Source organism: Lonchura striata, chromosome 20 (genome assembly GCF_050655825.1).
Source record: "Lonchura striata isolate lonStrDom1 chromosome 20, ASM5065582v1, whole genome shotgun sequence".
Lineage (NCBI taxonomy): Eukaryota > Metazoa > Chordata > Aves > Passeriformes > Estrildidae > Lonchura > Lonchura striata.
The window spans coordinates 5,461,609-5,470,385 of NC_140722.1; the positions used below are offsets into that span (position 1 = coordinate 5,461,609).

An 8,777-nucleotide genomic window follows, 5' to 3' on the forward strand; every position below is an offset into this window, starting at 1 on the left:
GCACTGTGGGGTCACTTGGGGTGGCTGGTGGAACTTGATGCTCGGGTCCAGGCCACCTCCAGGTGGTGTCCCCAGGAAGGGTGTGGGGTGTGAGTGTTCTCTGATGCATTTGGTCCCTTTGAGTCCAGGAGAAACAAACGGGGTGTTGGATGAGGGCAGCACAGCCCCTGCTGACAAAGGGCTCTGCTGCCTGTCACACCTTGACTTGTTGAGCATGAGCACAGTGGGGGGATCACAAAACTGTCATCACAAAGCATTAGCATGAGAAAAGGAGTGCTCCTCGTGTTTTGGCATGTCACACACCAGTGACAGGGAGCACAAATACAGTCAGGCACACAGAACAGTGCAAGTCACTGTCGGCTTTGACAATGTTGGGCACCAAGGCTGTCACTCCTTTGACACAGCCCCTCCTTCTCCCTACCCACGCTGCCATTCGCAACAGCAGCTCGCCCACCGCTTTTATTTCTGCACAATGTGTCAATAATTACTTGTCAGGCCTCTGCTTATAGACCTGGGATGGTGAATAAATGCTTATTATGCCTGAAAAATGTTGCAAGCTTTACCATAAGTCTTGTGTTACAAATGAACACAATAGGGACTATTGACACAGAGGCAAACACTCACATTAACATGTAAAGTCATGCTGCCCAGAATGGAGTCTGACAAACTAATGTGCAGCAAAGGAGTTTGTTGACCTTTTCTTCGCCTTCCTGGCAACCAGACTGGGCTTGTGTGTGTTAAAAATCCAGATGAATGGGAGATGATATATAAACATCTTCCTGTTCGGGCTGCTGGAGTGAGGATGCTCTCCATCTGAGAGCACTTCAGAGATGGTGTTCCTGGATATCATCCTTCAGATAGACACGAGCTAAGCAAGTGTGCAAAAGCTAAAGTTGACTAGATCTGATTTCAGCAACCCATCGGGTTCTGCCTGGGCCTGTTGACCCAGTAGAGGCCCTGGCTGAGACATTATTTTGACCTGGCAGCTGTTGATGGCTTGCCTCTGCAAACTGCATCCCCCCAGCTGCTTCACCTCTTTGGGTTTCAGGTTGCTCCTCACAGAGGATTGGAGCTTTGGCTTTGAAGTGTGGAATGAATGGCACAGAAGGTGCTCATGTCAAAGGTGCAGGTGTCATGCACTGAGCTTGGAATAAGAATGTTTAAAAGGAATTTTACAGAAGCAATAATTAGGGCTTGCATTTAAATACCTGACTGAAGTCTCATGACCAACATTTTTATAAGCACAGAGGGGTTTACCCTCTCAATGCCTTTAGGAGGGACAGGTGAACTTCTCATCATGTTTCTACCTGTAAGAATCTGAACTGCTCCCTGAAACTTTTCATTATTTTCCACTGATTTAATTTTATTTTTTATAGTTTCTAATGGTTTTCTTTTTCTATTTCACCTTTGAAAAGTTCTTGTTTAGTTTATGCCTATTTCTTCCTGCAGTGATTGAAGTTATCCCATACTTGTTGAACCTTTTAATATTTTCAATATTCTTCCCCTCGCAGTTTTTTTTTCCCTATCCTTTAATATCTACTTTACTTACTTGTTTATTTAATTTTGCAATGAGGCTTCAGTTTCATTTCCCATTTCAGTTTCATTAACCATTTGTCCATAACCTTTCAGTCTTAGACTTTCCTATCTGTATCTAATGATCCAAATGCTAGAAAAAACTATTTTTAAAGAACTCCTGCTTCAACCACATTGTTATGAAAAAATAGGAATACATTTATTTTGGCTATAGCCCTTAAAACAGACAACTTCTTTTACGGAAACAAGAATTTGTTTTGCTTTTAATAAAACCTGAAGTGTGGAATTTACTTGACCCAAACCCTTTAAGCAGCCCAAAAGCTCTCCAGCAGTCTGAGCTTGCACTGTGAATGTAACCCAGTGATGTGCATGCCTGTAGTGGTGCAGATGAAGGTGTAAAACCCCCTGTACCACCTGCAATAAAAACGACACGAGGGTTTATTTGCACATGTGCAGCTGTAGAACTTCTAGCTCTGTAAGGTCAGTGTGATGTTGAGATAATCTCTGGAAGGAACACATTGCCTGGATTTATTCCATCTGACTTGAGTTTTGTTTCCACAGCAGTTAAAGCCATTCTTGGTCTTGCTGCCCCATCCTTCCACAGACACTGATGCTCTCCCAGCCTGGGCTCTCTCCTCCCTCCAGGAGGCTCCGGGAGGTGCTTCAGGAGCAAAGCTGGCAGCAAACTATTGCCTTGTTTAGTGTGGTTAATTTTCTTTTGGTGTTGCTTCCCACATTGGTTCACTGCAAATTCAGCCAGGAATGACGGAAGGGTGATAAAAATATCATGGGGATGGAGGAGAGTTTTATCTTTTGCACAACCACACCTTCAGGCTCTAAATAATTCACCTGAATTAGAAGTCTAATTATCCTTCTCCTTCTCCTTCTCAGTAATGTAAAAAAGCAACCAGCTTTTTTTTTTTTTTTACTTCTTTTCAGTCCTCTGAAAAGAAGATTTTCAGGTCCTAGATTTCCCTTCAATCTCTCTACTGACAGCCCTTCATCCAGGTTGTACTTAATGAATATTCAGCACTGTTACCTTAAACAGACCATGTCTACTTTGTTTTGAGTCTGCTGGTGTCTGTTTGGGCTAAATGCACCGATTGCAAATGATTTTCCAGTGTAAATGAGATTTCAGGATTGTTCTGTTGCCGTTTAGCAGAAAACTGGAAAACTAACCTTTTCCTACTTGTAAAGAAAAGGGATTTTTCGCTTGGATTCTGCTTCCTTTGTCTTGTGAGAGCATCTAAAGTCTCCATTAAGTGTCCTGGGGCCGTCTGAGCTGACCTAAATTCTACCCAGAGCCCCAAACCATGTCTTCTAATGGCTTGGTTTCTCTTATACTCCGGGGCTAAAGGACAGGGAGAGGTGGAAGGAGACCAGCACTGAGCACTGATAAAATGAGTTTCTAGAGGGAACTACTTGGGTTACAACTACTTCCTCTTCCATACATCTTCAGTGCCCTTCTCTTCCAGAAAAAAGTTTAAAAAGCTGAATTCCCAAAGGTTTTGGTTTGGGTTTTTTTTGTGGGTTTTTTTTTTTTTGGTTGGTTGTTTTTTTTTGTTGTTGTTTTTGTTTGTTTGTTTTTTTTCTGAGCTTTGAAGAATATAACAAAGGTGAAGGTTATAATAGGACCTTGTAACACAGAGAAATTGGCTGGGTTTGAGAACCCCTTCTTGCTTTATAAAGAATAGACTTAGAAAGTTTCTTCTATTTTCTAGGAGGAAAGTCCTCCTAAAATACTGCTACAGAACACTGTGCATGCTTAGTACTATAATGTTTAAGGTTTTTTTTTTTTCCTTTAATCCAATGCACAGGTGTCACTTTAGTCTTTAAATCAGGTGAATGAGGTATAAAAAAAGGCTAAATCTATCTGTGCTATTTCATGACTTTGTTTTTAGGATTTTATGATAAATTAAACCATGTCTTTGTTCCATGTAGCTACATGAGTACTGGGCATCTCTCCTCTTCTCTGTCTTAGGAAAAGTCTCATTCTGTTTCTCTGCATTCCAGTTAAGTCTCTGGATTTTTCTGTCACCACTGTCCAATCTCAGACTTCATGGCAACCTGAAAAAATCTGAATAGCTGAATTAATTGTTCAAAGAAAAATATTGCATCCTTCCCTTCCATCATTGAGGACCATTGAAGCAGTTTAGCTGGGTTTTGCTTCTAACATGAAGGACAGGGAGGGAGCAGGGTTTGATTCAACTGGAATTGAAGGAGAAACTTTTAGAGGCAAAACTTAATGAGGAGCACTGGCAATTGGCCTGAAAGATAAAACCAAGCCCTTTTCTAAAATAAATAAATAGGCACACAGTTTTTTCTCAAATACAAGTGGGCAGGAATTTAGTCTCAGATGCAGAAGTTTCCAACTGAAAGGCCTCCAGTTCTTGGGCTCTGCAAATGTCATATCCCTGCCAGAAGTATTATGATGTTGACAATTTTTAACTGGGAAACTTTCATTCCCTACCTTTTTTCCATGTGGCTACTTCCAAAGTTCATCTGGTACCACTGGGGAAACTAAAAGAAACAAAGAGCCAGTCACTTTGTTTCTTATTTTTACTTTTCGCTTTCACTTTTTTGTTTTTACTTTTTTGTTTTTAATCCTACGTTTTCTGACTTTTGAGTTGATTACAGGTTTGTTTCAGGGCTGTGTTTTGTAACAGAAAACCTATGGTTAGAGTTCTGCAAACAGAGCCTGTGCTGCAGTACTGACATCTGCTAACAGAGCCATGATGGGCAGAGATGGGCTGGTTTGTGATTTTTGGCCAGTTCAGCTATTCCAACAAGAGTCACTGGTGTAAGAGTAGTTGTACTGACAAAACTCCCAGGTTGTAATTTTGTCACTGCTTCTATGACATGACCTTTTCCACCCAAAATAAACAGTACAAAAAGCTAAATAGTTGCCTAATAGCCACTGTCTCCTGTATAGTCTCCAGAGATTTTCCTGTGAATCTGTGGCTGGAAAACAGGCACGGGACTGGTGCTCGAGGTCTCTGTGTTTAGTGACGTGTTTTGTTTATGGCCTCATTAAAAGTCTTTTAAACTATTAAACTCCAGCTGAATCTTGGCATTTTCTTTGCATACAAGCCTCCTGAGATCCCCCACTATGAGTTGTAAGGGTCTCTGGGGAATCCCAGGGACTAATCCTCTTCTTTGCTTAACCTCTGAGATTATCAAAAGAGGGACAGTGGAAAGGAAAGTCTGTCCCTGGAGTTAATCTGATCTAAGGCCTATGTGCAGCTCTTTAGAAAAATGCTCTGATGGTGTTTTTTGGTGTTAAAAATCTGCTTTTAAAATATAACTTAAAAGTTTAGTCATTTGTCTTGGCCTGGCTTCAGTTTTTAAAATCTCTTTAATGTATATTTTTAAAGAAGTTTCTATTTTTTTTCTTAAAAATTACAGCTATGGAACTAAAGGTTTTTATGTTCAACTAAGAGATGCTTTTTTCCTAGGTCCTCTCAGCAGAGCTCTAAATTGTCACCTGGTCACTAGACCTGACTTTCCAGATGTGAGCCTAACATTCCTTAATGCAAGGGACTGAGATGGAGCAAAAGAAAGCCTATTGATAAAACCTCAATAATAATATTTACCTCTGCAGAGACGGACACTTCATTTTTGAAATGCTGAAGTGAAATGCTTCATTGGGACACTGAATGGTGTGGAAGAAGTTTTCCTCTGAAACCTGTTAGTAGCTGCTGGAGACTCCCAGGAGGAGACGGTTTGGTTGAGGACAGTGGTTTGAGGGATTATCTGATGATTGTCACATGTCTGGTTTCACTCACTCCAGAATTCTGATTTGCAATGATTTGTTCTTCTCTGTTGCTACCCCAGCTTTAGGACAGTCTGCCCATTTTGACATGTCAGATCCATTGCTAGTGTGGAGTTTATGGGCACCACCAGAGTGAGGGTTTTGGTTGAGGTAATTTGGAAGGTGCCCATGGACAATGGTGATCTCACACCAAAGTGTGCAACTGCCTCCCTATAAATTCAGGAAATTCTTCAGGATGTGGGAGTCAGGCATCCATTGCATGGACCAAGACTCTGAGCTTGGCCTTGTGTGCTCCCAGGAACTGGTCAGGAGTTTCTGTATGAATTGAAGCAGATGATGAATTGCAAGATGCAGAGGAAAAAACCCTCTGCTGATTTTTCACAAGCATTGCCGTGAGTCAGCGGCACATGACCGTGTCCTTCAAGGTTACATCTGCAGGAGAGGACAGCGAGGAGAGCTGGGCTGAGCACGAGAGCACACTTTCAGCAAATTCCCTGCCCTTATCTTGGATTGTTTATGGCTCCTCTGGGAGGATTATGACCTTCTATGTCCTTTCCACAGAGGGTGGATTTTGTTTTGAAAACATCTTTTTCCTACAGAAGTGTCATAGTCAGTTGATGTCAATTTTATAAACCTCACTTCTCAAAATGCAGTACCAGCAGACTTTTGTTTTTGACTTATAATGGGGACAAATCCAATAACTATGGAGGGCATTAAACTCTCTGCTGCTGCAATCTTCTATATTTTGGTGTTTGTTTTCTGAATTTATTTGTCTGAATTGGATCTAACCACTGAGAAACTGAAAACCTCAAATTTAAGTTCAGACTTCTATAAACTACTGTTTTCCAGGCTCTTGTACTGACATACCATTGCTGCAGGGCAAATGTATGTGTGGTTATTCCAGATTATAGTTCTGTCCTTCTAATTGATGAGGGCAAAATATATAGTTTTAACTGGTTTGTACCAAACCCAGTTCCTATGATTTCTATTAGGAGTGGAAGATATATTTTGTTTTGGAGAAAGTTATCTATCATTGCTCTCCCTGAAAAAAAAAAATAAATCTTTCCATCAGAATCCTTTTGTCTCACATCTTCTTCCCATGCTGAACTTACAGCATCTCTCTTTCAAGAATGGTCCTTAAATTTCGCTACAGCTTCCTAGACATTGTGATGCTGAAATGTGAAATGAGAAACAGAAGCATCTTGCTGTAACATAATTTCTTTCTTTCTTGGAAAATCAGTTCAGTAGGTTAGGAGGGAAAAAACAGATGTAATAAGTCCCAATTTTAGTGGAGCTTTTGCCAGGTTACATTATAGGTGAGAGAGCAAAATCTGGTCAGGGTTAAGTGGCTGGAAAACAGGCATGTGGTTGGTGGCAGGGGATGGGGACAGATATTAAATTAATGATTAAAAAAGGTGTGGTGTCAGGCTTGGAGGGCTTACCAAAAAAGCAGCTTTGTAGCTGATTGCACTTGGCTCATATATGGTCAGCTCTTCTTTTGGGGTATTGATATCTGTGTGTTTTAAAGAGGATGCATGAATTTTGCAAAGAGTGGGGATGGGAAGAATTGCAAATGTCCTTTAGCATGACACTGGAATTCTAAACTTTCTGATGAATAGAAGGAATATTTAGAACGAAGACATTTTACTGGGTCTAGCTGTACAATGCTCCATGAGGAGCTTAGGAGCTGGTTACTTTTGCTCTAGGTAAGAAGTCCTTTTAAAAAGAACATTGACATTTTTCTCTATATCAGATGGAGTAAGTAAAAAAGTAATTGGATTAAAATACTGCAAAGTTGCAAGTTGATTTGTGTAAGATACTAGAAAAAATTAAATGATGAAAGTTGTGAAGCATCTTAAAGATGTATCCAAGGAGGCTTCAAATTTCCTTTCCTGTACATTTTTAGCAACAAATTAGATTGAAATCAATCAGGAGTGGTCTTGAAATATTTATCCAACTGTTGTGCAAAGGGAAGAACTTGCTGACCTTTCAAGTCTTCCTTTTCTAAGATAATCTATCTCAAAAACTAATTTCTTCTATTTTGCTTACAAGAAATCAGACTCTAAAATCGTCATGTGCGTAGAGCTGTTTTTGTGACTGTTTCCCACTTTGTTTTTCTTCTCTTCCATGATTTGTTTGATTTTTCTTCACACTTGTGGATGTGTGTTGACTTTACAACTGGCTTGGAGGAGAATGGTGCCTTCCTATATTGAAAATATTGAGATTTCTAGAACAAATTAATCTACTTATAAAGAAAGAAAACAATATCTATTTTTTCAAACAATCTCCATAAAACTGGGGGAAGGCCAAACTAAAATATTCCTTTTGATATGCTTGGCATGTTTTGATGCCTATCAGAAACAACACATGGAGACACAGATGTGGAATTAAAAGGGAGGAGGAAATTCTGATGTTGTTATTAGAAGGGGACGTCCACATTGTTGATTTTGAACAAATCCAACAAAGCTGCTGGTTAAGGCAGTGCTGGTGTGTGTTTGGATGACAGCCCCAAGTGAGAGTGGGGTTTGAGCACAGAGTTGGCATGGAGCATCCCAAAAACCACAGCAGGCCGTGCTCATCTCCGTGCCAGTGCCCATCCTTTTGATGTGGCTGCCACATGTGCACAGCCTTGCCAGCACCGAATTAGGCAAACTTTTCATTAGAAAGAAAATTGTCAACCACTGCTTTTACAGGCTTCCAAGAACGAGTCCTACCCTCCACCCCACCCCCAATACAGTTGTTTGAGGGGAGGAAAACTTTCTGGACAGAAATCTGGTTTCTTGGTCGTGTGAGTGACTGGAACTGGACAGATACAGAATTTGCTGCCTCGATGATAGCAGGGCTGATAGCAAGGCTGGGACCTCTTTTGACTCCAGTGATAATTTTGGGTGCTCATTTTCTGGTGTGATAGACAGGTGCCTTGATTGATACTGTCAGCCCTCAGGTACAACTACAGAGATGACAGCAGGAAGAGAAAATAAATCAGTTAATGAAGTTATGTGAGTCATTGCTGGGTATCCATGTTAGAATAAGGCTTTTTCACCCTCCTGGCAGGATACATGACCTCATATGCCCACAGGAGACTCTGTGTTGGATTTGTTCCATTTTGTGTAATTTTGAAATTCATGAAGTTCATTGGAAGGATTAATTATGTATAAGGCATGTGTCTGCATGTTCTTTTCATCTGTGAATGTTACCCTGTGTGCAGTTATTAGGGGTCTGATTGGACTCAACATTTTGACAAGAATTCAGTGACAAAAGGGGCCCATTATTCTTTGAAGTCATGGGCCAAGGAAGAGGAATGCCAGTAACATCAGTAATGACCTCATTTAACTTGTGACAGAGTACAAGATAATCAGGAAAGGTCATTGTAATATAACTGTGGTTTATTCTATATGCAGCCCAATTCATGTTTCAGCCAGGCTGTGTTGCAATTTTAATGAATGTGAAATCCTCTTATGTTCTCATGCAG

General features: G+C 40.6%; 1 long non-coding RNA gene across 3 annotated transcripts in view; it reads left to right on the forward strand.

The window, feature by feature from the left end:
- Positions 1-8,777, forward strand: part of LOC146765711 (uncharacterized) — a 335,663-nt gene that overhangs the window by 67,744 nt on the left and 259,142 nt on the right. Inside the window, exon 4 of one of the 3 annotated variants that reach the window (XR_014949631.1) lies at positions 5,135-5,269. The exons of the other annotated variants lie outside the window; for them this stretch is intronic. This is a non-coding gene — a long non-coding RNA (uncharacterized LOC146765711). The remainder of the gene's footprint in view (positions 1-5,134; positions 5,270-8,777) is intronic. 3 annotated transcript variants of the gene reach the window in all.